The following is a 17,128-nucleotide window of genomic DNA, read 5'->3' on the forward strand; positions in this document are numbered from 1 at the left end:
AGAATTAATGGAAAATAGAGATACAATTTCAAAATTTCACTTTTTTGGCAGATTTTATTATTTTAATATTTTTTTTCCAGTTACAAAGCAAGGGTTAACAGCCAAGCAAAACTCAATATTTATGGCTCCGATTCTGTAGGAAAGGAATGTCATACGGTTTTTGGAAGGCAGATTTTGCTTGACTGGTTTTTTGACACCATGTCCCATTTGAAGCCCCCCTGATGCACCCCTAGAGTAGAAAATCCAAAAAAGTGACCCCATTTTAGAAACTACGGGATAGGGTGGCAGTTTTATTGGTACTATTTTAGGATACATATGATTTTTGGTTGCTCTATATTACACTTTTTGTGAGGCAAGGCAACAAGAAATAGCTGTTTTGGCACCGTTTTTATTTTTTGTTATTTACAACATTCATATGACAGGTAAGATCATGTGGTATTTTTATAGACCAGGTTGTCACGGACGCGGCGATACCTAATATGTATACTTTTTTTTTTATTTATGTAAGTTTTACACAATAATATCATTTTTGAAACAAAAAAATCATGTTTTAGTGTCTCCATATTCTGAGAGCCATAGTTTTTTCAGTTTTTGAGTGCTTATCTTAGGTAGGGTCTCATTTTTTGCGGGATGAGATGATGGTTTGATTGGCACTATTTTGGGGTGCATATGACTTTTTAATCGCTTGATATTACACTTTTTGTGATGTAAGGTGACATGAAAAAAATGGTTTATTTAGCACAGTTTTTTTTTTTTTTTTTTACGGTGTTCATCGGAGGGGTTAGGTCATGTGATATGTTTATAGAGCCGGTCGATATGGACGTAGCAATACCTAATCAATTTTTTTTCACTTTTTTTTTCACTTTTTTTTTTCACTTTTTTTTTTGTCCCACTTTGGGACTTCAACTTTTGGGGGTCTAATACTTCTGTATTGGAATGCATTGGCTGTATGAGTAATACAGTGAATATTACTCATACAGCTTCCGGCCTGTGAGATCCAGGGGGCTGGATCTCACATGCTCGTCACAGGAAGGCAGCGCCGATGACTAAGGAAGGCATCGCGCTGCCTTCCATGCCATCGGGTTTCCCCTGCAGCCCCTTTTCAACATTGAGAAGCCGCAAACCGCAGGTCTGAATTGACCTGTGGTTTGCGGCGATCGCGGGGGTCACGGGACCCCTCCGCGCATTTAGCCAAGGTGCCTGCTCAATGATTTGAGCAGGCACTTTGTTCCGATCACCGCCCGCCGCCCGCCTTAAGTACCAGGACATCAGGGCGTACAGGTACGCCCTGTGTCCGTAACAGGTTAAAGGGGTATTCCCATCTTGATGATCATAGTTAAACTAGTTCCTCATGTAAAATTATAAACTTTTGCAATTATCTTTAAAAAAAATTGCTAAATTATTTGCTAGGTATTCCTCCGCCTTCTCCTTCTATGTTTATCTTCTGTTTCCATTAGTTACGGTCAGTGTTCCCTCTAAGCTGCGCGGGTGCGCAGCAATTATTGTGCTCTCGCTCACCAGTTCATAATGTCCGTTCAGCGCCTAGCGCGCCGCTCACCCTGCTGGCAAAATGCCCACAGTCATGATGACTTCTTCATCAATTGGTCCTAGTTCTGTCAGCGGGGCACCGCCTACCACATATTGCTGCGCTACTGCTGCCTCCTAATTTTTATAAGTGGAAGAGGAGGACTGAGAAGTGAGCACGCAGCAGCAGGGCGAGGTAACGTGGAGGCGGCGTTTGCGGGTTGCGGCACCATCTTAGAGGCAGCTAGAGTTGGGTTTACCCTGTGTCAGGATTTTATGTACGTCTCATTAGGACATCTGACATTGCTTTCAATAGTAGTTTCTATGGGCACAGGGCAGAGATTACCTGCAATCCCATTACTGACTTCTCCTGTAATATCTGTAGTGGGTGTTTCTAGATCCCCCTGGTGGCAGGCTGACAGTACTGCAGTGAGCAGCAATGAACAGAATGCTTCTGTGGGGCCCTAAAATACTAATAGTTTTAGACATTATATTCATAACCATGGTCCTGACTCTGGTGACATCACTGCACATGGTGTGATGTCATCTCTGAATGTGCGAAGCCCAGCTGAAGAAAGTAATCCACTCAACTGGAAGCTACAGGTAGCCTGGACTCATTAGGGGCCCCTTTATTTACCCTGGGTGTATATTGTACAGCATGGCGCAGGGGTTATATTGTCTGGCATTGTGTAACCTCCATACATTTGCTGTACAGTATACAATATAATCCCTGCACCATGCCGTACAACATACAGTATAATCCTTGCACCATGCCGTACAATATACAGTATAATCCAGGGGCGTTTCTAGGTTGAAATATTCGGGGCCTGGGCCCTTGATGTTTTGTCCCAAGCCCCGAATGTCCTGCCTGCCTGCTAGATACAATAGTATTGCCATCCGTAGGACCTGTAAGAGCTGAAGGACCTGTGGTGACATCCCAGGTCATGTGACCAGTAAAATAGTCAGTGGTTGAGAAGGACCTGCGATGATGTCACCATCATGTGACCAGTGCAGGAGAGGGCGGCAGTGAAGAGGAGAAGAAGCTGAGGTGATGTCTGCTACATCATGAGAGGTAAGTGAAGGGAGAGGCCGAGCAATGCTGGGAGTTGTGTTATTTAACTGGGACTGTATGTTGATAGTGGCTGTAGGAGGGAGTGATGTTATTTACATAGGACTGTATGTTGGAGGGGGCTGGGGCAGGGTGATGTTATTTACATGGGACTGTATGTTGAAGACGGCTGTGGTAGGGGATTATGTTATTTACATGGGACTGTATGTTGGAGGGGGCTGGGGCAGGGGGGTGTTATTTACATGGGACTGTATGTTGGAGGCGGCTGTGGAAGGGAGTGATGTTATTTACATGGGACGTTATGTCAGAGGGGGCTGGGGGAGGCAGGGATGTTATTTACCTGGGCCTGTATGTTGATGGCGGCTGAGGGAATGATGTTATTTACATGGGACTGAATGTTCAGGGGGCGATGTTATTTACGTGGGACTGTATGTTGAAGGTGGCTGGTGGGGGGGAATGATGTTATTTATATGGGACTGAATGTTGAGGGGGTGATGTTTACATGGGAATGCATGTTGGAGGCATCTGGGAAGGGGGTGATATTATTTACTTGGAACTATATGTTGAAGGCGGCTGGGGAGGAGGTGATGTTATTTACATGGGACTGTATTTTGGAGGGGGCTGTAGTTAGAGGGGAATGTTATTTACATGGGAATGTATATTGGAGGGGGCTGGAGAGATGGTGTGATGTTATTTACATGGGACTGTATGGCGGAGGGAGGGAAATAGTGTTTTTTACATGGGACTATATGTTGGAGGGGGTGAAGGGAGGGTAATGATGTTATTTACATAGGATTGTATTTAGGAGGGGGGAGGAGAGATGGTGTGAGGTTATTTACATGGGACTGTATGGTGGAGGCGGGAATATAACAACAGGGGGCACTGCAAATCCAGGGGATATCATAGGCGTTCTTATTACTACTGAGGGCTCTATAGGAGGGACTTATACAGTACAGACCAAAAGTTTGGACACACCTTCTCATTCAAAGAGTTTTCTTTATTTTCATGACTATGAAAATTGTAGATACACACTGAAGGCATCAAAACTATGAATTAACACATGTGGAATTATATACATAACAAACAAGTGTGAAACAACTGAAAATATGTCATATTCTAGGTTCTTCAAAGTAGCCACCGTTTGCTTTGATTACTTCTTTGCACACTCTTGGCATTCTCTTGATGAGCTTCAAGAGGTAGTCCCCTGAAATGGTTTTCACTTCATAGGTGTTCCCTGTCAGGTCTAATTAGTGGGATTTCTTGCCTTATAAATGGGATTGGGACCATCTGTTGCGTTGAGGAGAAGTCAGGTGGATACACAGCTGATAGTCCTACTGAATAGACTGTTAGATTATGGCAAGAAAAAAGCAGCTAAGTAAAGAAAAACGAGTGGCCATCATTACTTTAAGAAATGAAGGTCAGTCAGTCAGCCGAAAAATTGGGAAAACTTTGAAAGTAAGGGCTATTTGACCATGAAGGAGAGTGATGGGGTGCTGCGCCAGATGACCTGGCCTCCACAGTCACCGGACCTGAACCCAATCGAGATGGTTTGGGGTGAGCTGGACCGCAGAGTGAAGGCAAAAGGGCCAACAAGTGCTAAGCATCTCTGGGAACTCCTTCAAGACTGTTGGAAGACCATTTCAGGGGACTACCTCTTGAAGCTCATCAAGAGAATGCCAAGAGTGTGCAAAGCAGTAATCAAAGCAAAAGGTGGCTACTTTGAAGAATCTAGAATATGACATATTTTCAGTTGTTTCACACTTGTTTGTTATGTATAAAATTCCACATGTGTTAATCTATAGTTTTGATGCCTTCATAGTCATGAAAATAAAGAAAACTCTTTGAATGAGAAGGTGTGTCCAAACTTTTGGTCTGTACTGTAGATCCACCTTATTTCTACTAAGAGCACTATGGGGGGGCCTTATTACTACTGAGGGGTCTGTAGAGAGCTTTATTAACACTGGGGGAACAATAGGGAGCCTTATTTGAACTGGGGGCTCTGTGAGGGTATTATTAATACTGGAGGGCTCTTCTACTAATGGGGGCACTCTTGGGGAGCATTATCACGGTTGGGGGCACTGTAGGAGGCAGTATTACTGTAGAGGGAAGTCAGGTGGGCGTATATATGGATATATATATATATATATATATATATATATGTATGTATCTGCCCCTAGATTGATATGTGTACAGTATGGGCCCAGGTATGTGTAGATATATACAGTATATACACTCACCTAAAGAATTATTAGGAACACCTGTTCTATTTCTCATTAATGCAATTATCTAGTCAACCAATCACATGGCAGTTGCTTCAATGCATTTAGGGGTGTGGTCCTGTTCAAGACAATCTCCTGAACTACAAACTGAATGTCAGAATGGGAAAGAAAGGTGATTTAAGCAATTTTGAGCGTGGCATGGTTGTTGGTGCCAGACTGGCCGGTCTGAGTATTTCACAATCTGCTCAGTTACTGGGATTTTCATGCACAACCATTTCTAGGGTTTACAAAGAATGGTGTGAAAAGGGAAAAACATCCAGTATGCGGCAGTCTTGTGGGCAAAAATGCCTTGTGGATGCTAGAGGTCAGAGGAGAATGGGCCGACTGATTCAAGCTGATAGAAGAGCAATGTTGACTGAAATAACCACTCGTTACAACCGAGGTATGCAGCAAAGCATTTGTGAAGCCACAACATGCACAACCTTGAGGCGGATGGGCTACAACAGCAGAAGACCCCACCGGGTACCACTCATCTCCACTACAAATAGGAAAAAGAGGCTACAATTTGCACGAGCTCACCAAAATTGGACTGTTGAAGACTGGAAAAATGTTGCCTGGTCTGATGAGTCTCGATTTCTGTTGAGACATTCAAATGGTAGAGTCCGAATTTGGCGTAAACAGAATGAGAACATGTATCCATCCTCTGATGGCTACTTCCAACAGGATAATGCACCATGTCACAAAGCTCAAATCATTTCAAATTGGTTTCTTGAACATGACAATGAGTTCACTGTACTAAAATGGCCCCCACAGTCACAGATCTCAACCCAATAGAGCATCTTTGGGATGTGGTGGAACGGGAGCTTCGTGCCCTGGATGTGCATCCCTCAAATCTCCATCAACTGCAAGATGCTATCCTATCAATATGGGCCAACATTTCTAAAGAATGCTATCAGCACCTTGTTGAATCAATGCCACGTAGAATTAAGGCAGTTCTGAAGGCAAAAGGGGGTCCAACACCGTATTAGTATGGTGTTTCTAATAATTCTTTAGGTGAGTGTATATATCCATAGATGTTTGGGGCACATATATATATATATATATATATACATATACACACAAACTGGGGCATGAATGGGCAGATATAAGCCCACATATTCAGTACAGACTAAAAGTTTGGACACACCTTCTCACTCCAAAAGTTTTCTTTATTTTCATGACTATGAAAATTATAGATTCACACTGAAGGCATCAAAACTATGAATTAACACATGTGGAATTGTATACATAACAAACAAGTGTGAAACAACTGAAAATATGTCATATTCTAGGTTCTTCAAAGTAGCCACCGTTTGCTTTGATTACTGCTTTGCACACTCTTGGCATTCTCTTGATGAGCTTCAAGAGGTAGTCCCCTGAAATGGTTTTCACTTCACAGGTGTGCCCTGTCAGGTTTAATAAGTGGGATTTCTTGCCTTATAAATGGAGTTGGGACCATCAGTTGCGTTGAGGAGAAGTCAGGTGGATACACAGCTGATAGTCCTACTGAATAGACTGTTAGAATTTGTATTATGGCAAGAAAAAAGCAGCTAAGTAAAGAAAAACGAGTGGCCATCATTACTTTATGAAATGAAGGTGTCACGGCCACGGTTCTGGCCATGACTCCTTTGGAGCCGCATACAGTTGCCCGCGGTTTGGGTTGTTTCAACCGCAGCTTGGGGCTTGATGTAGTTTGCCTCAAGTGCGGTTGCCGCGGACAACAGGTATGTGTGCGGTCCCTTTGGAGTTTGTGTGTCTGTATGTATGCACTTATGTATGTCTGTGTGCACTCTGTCTTATGTTTGGTGTGCACTGACATATTCCCCTCACTGTGGTTGCCTGTGGCAACGTTTAGTCGTTGTGTACATGTGGTGGCAGTGTCCCGGCCTTCGGGCTGACTCCCAGGACATGAGTGCCACCCATGTCGTTGCCTGCGGCAACAGCCACAGTGTGTCTCGTGTTTTGGACACTTCTCCTTTAAGTGGTGTTTTCCCTTCCCTGGTGTTGGAAGGGTTAACCTCCTTCCTAGTGTGTGTGTGCACTGGGTGTGTCTGACTGTGGGTGTGGCTACTTGGCCCTATATAGCCTCGCTGTTAGCATGGCTCAGTGGGTTGTTTCAGCCATGCTTGCTGGAGCAGCCTCCTGTGTTATTATCTGCCTGTGAGAGCCACCCCTGTGGTCATAAAGAAAATGTCACTTTATGTTTTATGTCATGTTGTGTGAGATGTCCATCTGATGTTCTGTTGGGTCCTTCCTTCGTTTGGTTTGTGCAGCTAATGGTTCTGGATTCTGTGTGTTCTCAGGGATCCAGTCAGCAAGGCTGTGGCAGGTTGGTTGAACTACTTAGTTCACCTGCCATTTCCGTTAGTCTGTTTTGGTTCCCCTTTTTCCCAACAGCTTGGCCAGTGAGACTCCTGCTCCTCCGTGCCTAGGAGGAGTAGGTCGTCTTACCCTGACTCCTAGCGCAGGGACCGGACGGAGGGTGAGTTAGGGATCCGAGGTTCCTGAGCATGGGTCCTCCTACCTTTAAGGTCGGCCCATGCAGTTAGGAGTTAGGGTCAGGGTAGGGACGCTGTTAGGAGGTGACCTGCTCCCTATCCTGTTCTCCTGGCTGAGCCGCCATAACATCACCTGGCATGCACGGCTGAGGATTTCTCCCATCCTCAGCCGTGACAGAAGGTCAGTCAGTCAGTCAGCCGAAAAATTGGGAAAACTTTGAAAGTAAGGGCTATTTGACCATGAAGGAGAGTGATGGGGTGCTGCGCCAGATGACCTGGCCTCCACAGTCACCGGACCTGAACCCAATCGAGATAGTTTGGGGTGAGCTGGACCGCAGAGTGAAGGCAAAAGGGCCAACAAGTGCTAAGCATCTCTGGGAACTCCTTCAAGACTGTTGGAAGACCATTTCAGGGGACTACCTCTTGAAGCTCATCAAGAGAATGCCAAGAGTGTGCAAAGCAGTAATCAAAGCAAAAGGTGGCTACTTTGAAGAACCTAGAATATGACATGTTTTCAGTTGTTTCACACTTGTTTGTTATGTATATAATTCCACATGTGTTAATTCATAGTTTTGATGCCTTCATAGTCATGAAAATAAAGAAAACTCTTTAAATGAGAAGGTGTGTCCAAACTTTTGGTCTGTACTGTATATCCTCCACTACTACTATTACCTGGTTATCCTGCTAGGGAAGCAGGATATATCCTGGATACTTGGGACATTGTGGAGTACTGACATACTTTGCCGGCAAGAGTTTGTCCTTTCATCTGGTTCTATTGAAGCCCACTGTTGGGCTAGAGACAAGGACTGCCACTTACAGATTGCCGATATCCCTTACAATTGTCTGGGACCAGAGATACATTGGGACTACAGTCACTCAAGGTCCAGATTTATCTGTGACATGGTCTTATTATATTTAAGATTTTATTGTTGTTAGTATATTAACTAGCTCACCATATTAAATATTTTATATATGCATATAGCGCTGGTTGTCATTTCCCGAATTTGGAGTGCCCCTCATTATTTATTGCTACTTTATACTATATATTACACAGCATGGTGTAGGGGTTATACTGTATATTGTCAGCAAGGTGTATTAACTATACTATATATTGTACGGCATGGTGCAGGGATTATAATGTATTCTGTACTGCATTATACTGTATATTACACAGGATGGGGCAGGGATTATACTGTATTGTATGGCATGGTGCAGGGGTTACACTGTATGCTCATTGATGTGACAATTATCTTAGGTTTTCTTATCGCCCACCTTTGATGGCGCTGTGCCCAGCTCTGAGCCTACCCCGATCAGCAGCTTCCAAGACTTAGAGGGAACACTGGCCACCACTGCGCTACTGCTATGTCTCTATGTGGCTGCCCAGGACCGCGCATGGCTTTCTCATGCGCACTAGCTCCCAGGCCGGCCACTGTGCTCTAGAAGTGAACAGCCGGCTTTCAGTCCCTAAACTGTGAAGCCGCTCTGTATTGATCCTCTGCTGTGCAGGTAAATTGGGCAGCCTCTGCTGCCTCCAGCATCATGCACAGGGCAGGGACCCGCTGTCACAGCCTTCATGCCGTGCTCCTCTCTCACTGGAGCGTCAGCGCTTATTGAGGTGAGCAGCAGAGGAGACACAGCATATGAGCAGCAAGGCACAGCAATGCTGTAATCCACTGCAGGATCCTCCCTTGTGTCTGGTATAAACGGGGTTGGGGAGAAGAGACAAGACTGCTCAGCACACAGTAGTGGAGACCCGAGAGCAGCTCCGAGATAACACTCTGAAGCATTCCTTCTGCTCAGGTCTCCTGAGCGGTCACATCCATTAGCACTGAAACGGACGCTGCCTGGGCTGCAGATAAAAATGTGCAGTGCCACTTCTCCAACCTCCTCCTAACTACACACACACACACACACACACACACACACAAAGTTCTACTTTTTATAACATTATCAAGGGTTACAAGGAGCATCTCCAAAATCACTGCTATTACAAGTTTCTGTAGGAGCATTGGGAGCCTGCACATGTCATGTGATGAAAGGGGAAGAGTACCGACCACATAGCTTCAGAGCTGGGGAACAAGGATGAGCAAAAGTAGACAGCAGGAAATGAAAGTGGTGAGATGGGAACTCCCCTTTAAGCCTGCCATGAACATAAGACAATGATCAGCTGCATTGCTGATCATTCATCTGTGGGATTGAATTTGGCAAACATGCCATACACATGTAATTTCGGCCAACACGGGCTGAAAATTTCCAACCTAGCTGATCATATCTAAAGACTAAACCCTCCCATCAGCCATTGTGAACAATCATTTGCACTAGTTTTCAAATGATGGCCATCTGAAATGACCAAAATTAGCCATTTCATGACTTGATCTGGAGAAAGTGCAGACCACTCCATTTTAGGTACCCCAGTCTCCAGCAGCCGTTCCCTAATGATGTGACCTCGATGAGCTGGCGCATTGTTGTCCTTGAAGAGGAAATTAGGACTGCATTAATGATGTTATTCAAGTAGTATGGGCTTATCACTGTACACAATTCACAAAGTGTAGTGCAGTTCTGTATTGACTAGACACACCTGCCCACACTGTAACACCACCACCACCAAAGGCTCGTCTGGTGACAATAGTGGCTGATGCATAGCAATCTGCTTGATGTCTCCAACATCGTTGGTCGCCATCATTTCTGCTCAGCGTGAATAAACTTTCATCAGTGAACAGCACTGAGGCCCAGTGGTGCCTTGTCCAGCGTAGATGCTCCCTCACCCATGCAAGACAATGACGCCTGTGGTGAGGTATAGTGATGGAGGAACATCTGCCGGGAAGGTTCGCGAACGCGATCAAATGTTCGCGAACCGCAAGTTCGCGACGGGTCCCATTCATTTTAATGGCAGGCGAACCTGAAAAACCTTCAGCTCATATTTGCAGCCAAGAAATAATTACTAGAAGTGCACAAATAGTCCTACAACATAGACAGTGAAATACCAGATGTATTATTCGAATTTGTGATCTCCATAAAAAATAAATTTCAATGCGAAATATCGGCAATATAATTTCCGCATGCGCAAATGCACTATACAGTACCCAAATGCACTATAAAGAAAGTACACTGCTCAAAAAAATAAAGGGAACACTTAAACAACACAATGTAACTCCAAGTCAATCACACTTCTGTGAAATCAAACTGTCCACTTAGGAAGCAACACTGAGTGACAATCAATTTCACATGCTGTTGTGCAAATGGGATAGACAACAGGTGGAAATTATAGGCAATTAGCAAGACACCCCCAATAAAGGAGTGGTTCTGCAGGTGGTGACCACAGACCACTTCTCAGTTCCTATGCTTCCTGGCTGATGTTTTGGTCACTTTTGAATGCTGGCGGTGCTTTCACTCTAGTGGTAGCATGAGACGGAGTCTACAACCCACACAAGTGTCTCAGGTAGTGCAGCTTATCCAGGTAGGCACATCAATGCGAGCTGTGGCAAGAAGGTTTGCTGTGTCTGTCAGCGTAGTGTCCAGAGCATGGAGGTGCTACCAGGAGACAGGTCAGTACATCAGGAGACATGGAGGAGGCCGTAGGAGGGCAACAACCCAGCAGCAGGACCGCTACCTCCGCCTTTGTGCAAGGAGGAACAGGAGGAGCACTGCCAGAGCCCTGCAAAATGACCTCCAGCAGGCCACAAATGTGCATGTGTCTGCTCAAACGGTCAGAAACAGACTCCATGAGGGTGATATGAGGGCCCGACGTCCACAGGTGGGGGTTGTGCTTACAGCCCAACACCGTGCAGGACGTTTGGCATTTGCCAGAGAACACCAAGATTGGCAAATGTGCTCTTCACAGATGAAAGCAGGTTCACACTGAGCACATGTGACAGACGTGACAGAGCCTGGAGAAGCCGTGGAGAACGTTCTGCTACCTGCAACATCCTTCAGCATGACCGGTTTGGCATTGGGTCAGTAATGGTGTGGGGTGGCATTTCTTTGGAGGGCCGCACAGCCCTCCATGTGCTCGCCAGAGGTAGCCTGACTGCCATTAGGTACCGAGATGAGATCCTCAGAGCCCTTGTGAGACCATATGCTGGTGCGGTTGGCCCTGTGTTCCTCCTAATGCAAGACAATGCTAGACCTCATGTGGCTGGAGTGTGTCAGCAGTTCCTGCAAGATGAAGGCATTGATGCTATGGACTGGCCCGCCCGTTCCCCAGACCTAAATCCAATTGAGCACATCTGGAACATCATGTCTCGCTCTATCCACCAACGTCATGTTGCGACACAGACTGTCCAGGAGTTGGCAGATGCTTTAGTCCAGGTCTGGGAGGAGATCCCTCAGGAGACCGTCTGCCACCTCATCAGGAGCATGCACAGGCACGTGGAGGCCACACACACTACTGAGCCTCATTTTTACTTGTTTTAAGGACATTACATCAAAGTTGGGTCAGCCTGTAGTGTGTTTTTCCACTTTAATTTTGAGTGTGACTCCAAATCCAGACCTCCATGGGTTGAAAAATTTGATTTCCATTTTTTACATTTTTGTGTGATTTTGTTGTCAACACATTCAACTATGTAAAGAACAAAGTATTTCAGAAGAATATTTAATTAACTCAGATCTAGGATGTGTTATTTTTGTGTTCCCTTTATTTTTTTGAGCAGTGTATATTGGTATAAAACACCCCGCTTCAATCAGTTTTTTTGCGGGACGACTGGTATATCACACCAGTAGAAATGATTTGTTCCAATAACGCTTGTCCCTCTATGCACCTGCAGTATCGCAGCAGAACCGCACACAACTGCCGCACAATACAAATGCACTATAATATACTTTCTAACATAGAAAGTATATTATAACATTGTACAAGGAAGGCAATCCATTAGAATATACATAAATATAAAACGCAACCTTTAATAATGTTACTATGATGGTCCATTCACACGTCCGTAAGTGTTTTGCGGATCCGCAAAACACGGACACTGGCAATGTGCATTCCGCAATTTGTGGACTGCACATCGCCAGCACTATAATAGAAAATGCCTAATCTTGTCTGCAATTGCGGACAAGAATAGGACATGTTCTATTTTTTTGCGGAAACGGAAGCACAGATGCGGAAGTGCGGATCCGCAAATGCGGATGTGGATCCGCAAATGCGAATGTGGATCCGCAAATATGGATGCGGACAGCACATTCCGGCCCCATTGAAAATGAATAGGTCTGCACCCATTCCGCAAAATTGCGGAACGGATGCGGACCCATTTTGCGGACGTGTGAATGGAAAACATATCCCTCAAAATGAAAATAAATTAAATTATTAAAGTTAAGCAAAAATCATAGATGTGGTAGGCAATAACAAGTGCTTGGCGGCACTAAATAAATCCAGATAAATCCAGGAGGGAAAGCAAAAAAACATCCATCCCTGGGCTAGATGATGATGCGGTATTGAAGGACAGGGTGGGCAAAGAATTGTCCCTGATATTTCCCTACAGGGGGGTGCTATTCTGGCCCTGATAGCCTAACCACAGACCACCCGCCCTGATAAGAGCGATCCCGTCCAGAACCTTACCCTATATAAAAATGGCCCTATTAAGCCCCTAGCCCCTAGCCTTCCAAGTGATCACTATATAGATCTATGTGTTTTTGACTCATTATAAAAGTATATTATAAGTATATCACACCCCTCTGTGTATCACACCTATCGATAGCACACCTATACTAGTGCTTAAAATGACTTTTGTGGCCCTATTAGCTAGCGTTTGGTGTCCCTAACAGCCTGTCCATGCTCCACACAGCAACCTCTCCCTACTCTCCAAACACTGAATGTAAAATGGCGGCCAGATCATGTTTATTTATAAGGTAGGGGGTATATCCATGTGCTGAAACGTCTCAATTGGCTGTCCTGTACCACCTGATGGATGTGTCATGGGTTAAATCTCTTCACAATGTAAAAGAATATGGCGGGCGCGAATTTCTACAAATGTTCGCATGTTCGGTGAATCGTGAACACGCAAAGTTCGCCGCGAGACGACCGCTGGGCGAACCACAAGGCCATCTCTAGTGAGGTACCCTTGCAGGTCGTCTAGCACGCAGACCACGCTGATGTAAATGGTTTTGAATGGTCTGACTTGACACTTGGTTTCATGATGTCAAAATGTGAACAGCATGATGAGGAGGACTGTTTAAATATTAATTCAAATTGAACCAGGAAAGGTATTGGGCGATTCATGGATCAAACACCTGTTGTGAATTTTGCCATTAAGCTCCTTGTTAGAGAACAGCAAGTTGTGCAAAAAGTACTGAAACACTGAACATTTGGACATGTGCATTCAAAAGTTTAGAGAGGGTCACATTTAGTTTACCTGTAAATATTAGAATGCATGTTAGGTTCTTCCTAAAATTTAACCCACAAGCCAAATATCCCCTACTTTTTGTAAGTGTAAATACAGAATATATATACACAGATTGATATATAGTTCTATGGTAAATGATTTTGTAAAAGTAATTTATAAATTTTAATTCCTGCTCATTCTGGACTTTAAAGGGAAGTAGGTGCTCCTATCTGACTGACAGCTAGCTCTGTATATACAGTCATAGAGGGAAGGCTGTCAATCACTGATAGGACCATCTCCTTGACTTCAAAGCCCAGAATCAGCAGGAACCTAAAGGGGTTATCCCATGACTAATGTAAAAAATGAAAATCAGACATGATATAGTACATGACAACCTCTTTCTTTCTTTTTTTTAATAATAAATCTTTATTACGTTTTTCCAAATTTTACATAGTTATTCAACAGTCATCTTATTCATACATTACATGTATTCCCCATTCCCCTGCCCCTAATATATTAGTTGCTAAAAAATAAATAAAAAATAATAATTTAATAATTTAGTTTCGTTCCTGTGTTATTTGTGGTTCTTTATGGGTTAACTCCCCTGTGTGCCTATTTGGAGTTAATCCTCTGTCTGCTCCATGGGTGTGGCCTCTCTGCTGCACCCATGGAACCTGTATATAAGGCTGAGGTTTCCTCAGTTCTGGGTCAGCTCTCCTGGTGTGTGTTGTCTTGTCCTGCTCCTTGTTTGTACTCACTCTCCCATGCTGCTGACCCATGGGATCCGTGTCTGTCTGTGCTCTGTGGGTTTCCTGCTTGTTCATTGGCGTCCTCTTTTGACGTCCTCTTTCCTGTGTTTCTGTTATCTGTTCTGCCAGTTATGTTTGTTATGTTGTATGTCTCTGTTCAGCAAGCCCTTGCTGCACCATTCTTTGCAGCAGAGTGCCATGCGCAAGGCCATGCAGTTTACTACTGGTGGAGCAAGTCCTTCTCTGCTCATTGTCACTCCTGTTTCCTTGCTATGTATTCCTGCTTGTGTTATTAGTTGCCCTGTTTGTATTTGCCTGTCTATGTTATGTTTGCCTATGTGCCGTCTGTACCTTCTGGTACCTGTTGTCCATTCGTTCTTGCTGTCACTGTCTAGTTCACGCTCCGGAGTGGACCCTGGCAACTTCCTGCTGCAAAGTCTAACCCTACCATCTGGGGCCCTAGTGAATACCAGGAGTTGCTTAGTCACGCCCCTCTGGAGTATTACTAGACAGTGGGGGTTTGCTCCCACTGTGCTGACGGTACATAGAGCTCATGTTTTGTCTGTTCTGCCTTCCCTGGTTTTTGTTTGTGCAATAAACTCATGTGTGTCTGTACCTGATTTCTGTTTGTTTATTGCTTGACGACGCGGTGGTCTATCCTGGGACCTCCTACTCGTGACAAGTTATTTGTGTACCTTTCCCTATCATCTTATACAGTGCAAGTTTTAGTTGTAAGTAATAAAACCTCAACTCTGTACTGTATTTTTCAGTTGGTATTTCCTTTTTAACTCTTCGTAGGAGATTATGTCCCCCTCTTCCCATACCTGGCCTAATGTATATATTCCATAATTCCACCAGATCCTCTGTTCAATTAACTTTAGTTCTGTGAGGCTGATATTGTCCCATAATATGGTGTCAGCATGAAAACCAGTTTGGGATCATAGTTCTTTTGCCGTCTTCCAATTTTTAGCCATCAACACAATTAAAGATGTATATTTACATCCCTGTTGGGACAGAATACCTGTTTCGATAATTTGACAGATGTTACATTTTTCCAGTCTTTTGTTTATCCCTGCTATTATATTCTTATAACTTTGCGTGTTACTCCATGTTATCATGTTTTTTATAGTCCCTGAAATAAAGTAGAGTTCCAAGTCTGGTACAGATAGTCCACCCTCCTTCTCATGGGTACACAGTATCTGCGCCTTTATCCTCGGCTTTTTCCCTCGCCATATTAAGTCCATTAGTAAACTAGCTATTATTTTAAAATATCTTTTAGGGATTATCACTGGTGTATTCCACAGAATATAATTCAGGGTAGGTAATAAATATTCACCAGTGAAATACGTCCTGCCATCGACATGTACAATCTTTTCCATACCTCTATTTTCTTCCTAAATTCCTGAATTTTCGGAATCACATTCAATCGGACAGTCATTGGGACCCGGGGTAATCTGAATTCCCAAATATTTGACAGGTTCATTAATCTTCTTAATTTCCAGCAGTCCCGGACTAAAGTTGTTCAGAGGATCAATCGGGATACAAGCTGATTTAGACCAGTTTATACTGAGTCCAGCATATTTGCCGTATTGTTCAAATACTTGAAAAATCCTGGTAAGTGATCCATGTGAACCCACAAATAGCATAATATCATCTGCATATAAAGCGATTTTTTCCTCATAAGTGCCGTATCTAAACCCCACAATTCGCGGGTCTTGCCTGATCATGTCCACAAGTTGCTCAATAGCTATAGCAAATAGCAGAGGGGAAAGGGGACATCCCTGTCTAACCCCTCTGCCAATTGGTATGCTACCCGAGTGTTCTCCATTTACTATCACCCTTGCAGAAATTTCAGTATACAATAGCTTTACCCATGTAACAAAGTGGTCACCAAATCCCATTTTCTTCATTGTATTAAACAAAAAGGGCCATTCTATTGTATCAAAAGCCTTTGAGGCGTCTATAGTTACAATCAACCGTTCTCCGCAGTTTGTGGGTTCAAACTGGGTATTCTCAAAGTATCTCATAATATTCTCTGTAGTGGTTTTCCCTGACATGAACCCCGATTGATCCTCATGGACAAGCACCGAGATCACACTCCTAAGTCTAGTTGCCAAAATTTTGGCTAATATTTTATTGTTAGTGGTGATCAGTGAAATAGGACGGTATGAGTCCATTAAAGCTGGATCCTTGCCCGGCTTCAAAATAAGTGTAATTAAGGCTTCTCGCAGGGAGCCTGGCAATTTCCCCATCTGTTTCGAGGTCTCCCACATCCTAAGCAATTTCGGGATTAATATTTCTTTATATTGGGCATACTCAAACGGAATACCATCCATTCCTGGGGCCTTGTTCTTTGTTGTCCCATTTAACATATCCTTTACTTCTAGAGGGGTTAAAGGGTCTTCCAAGGACTTACATTGATCTATTGTTAACTTCGAAATGGTGATTTCATCCAGAAACTGTTGTATTTGCTCTGAATTTTTATTTATCTTACTACTGTATATGTCGGCAAAATATTTTTGGAGTAATTCTATTTTTGCTGTTTGTTCTGTATTTTTATGTCCCAATTCATCCACTAAACATTGGATATACTTATTCTTACTTATTTGGGTCGCTACCAAGGCCGCAAATTTTTTCCCGGGTATATGTGCATATATATAATTATCCCTTACATAATTTTCTTTTTGCTGTTCTGCCAATAAGAGCAGTTCAT

Source organism: Bufo bufo, chromosome 3, assembly GCF_905171765.1.
Source record: "Bufo bufo chromosome 3, aBufBuf1.1, whole genome shotgun sequence".
Taxonomy (NCBI): Eukaryota; Metazoa; Chordata; class Amphibia; order Anura; family Bufonidae; genus Bufo; species Bufo bufo.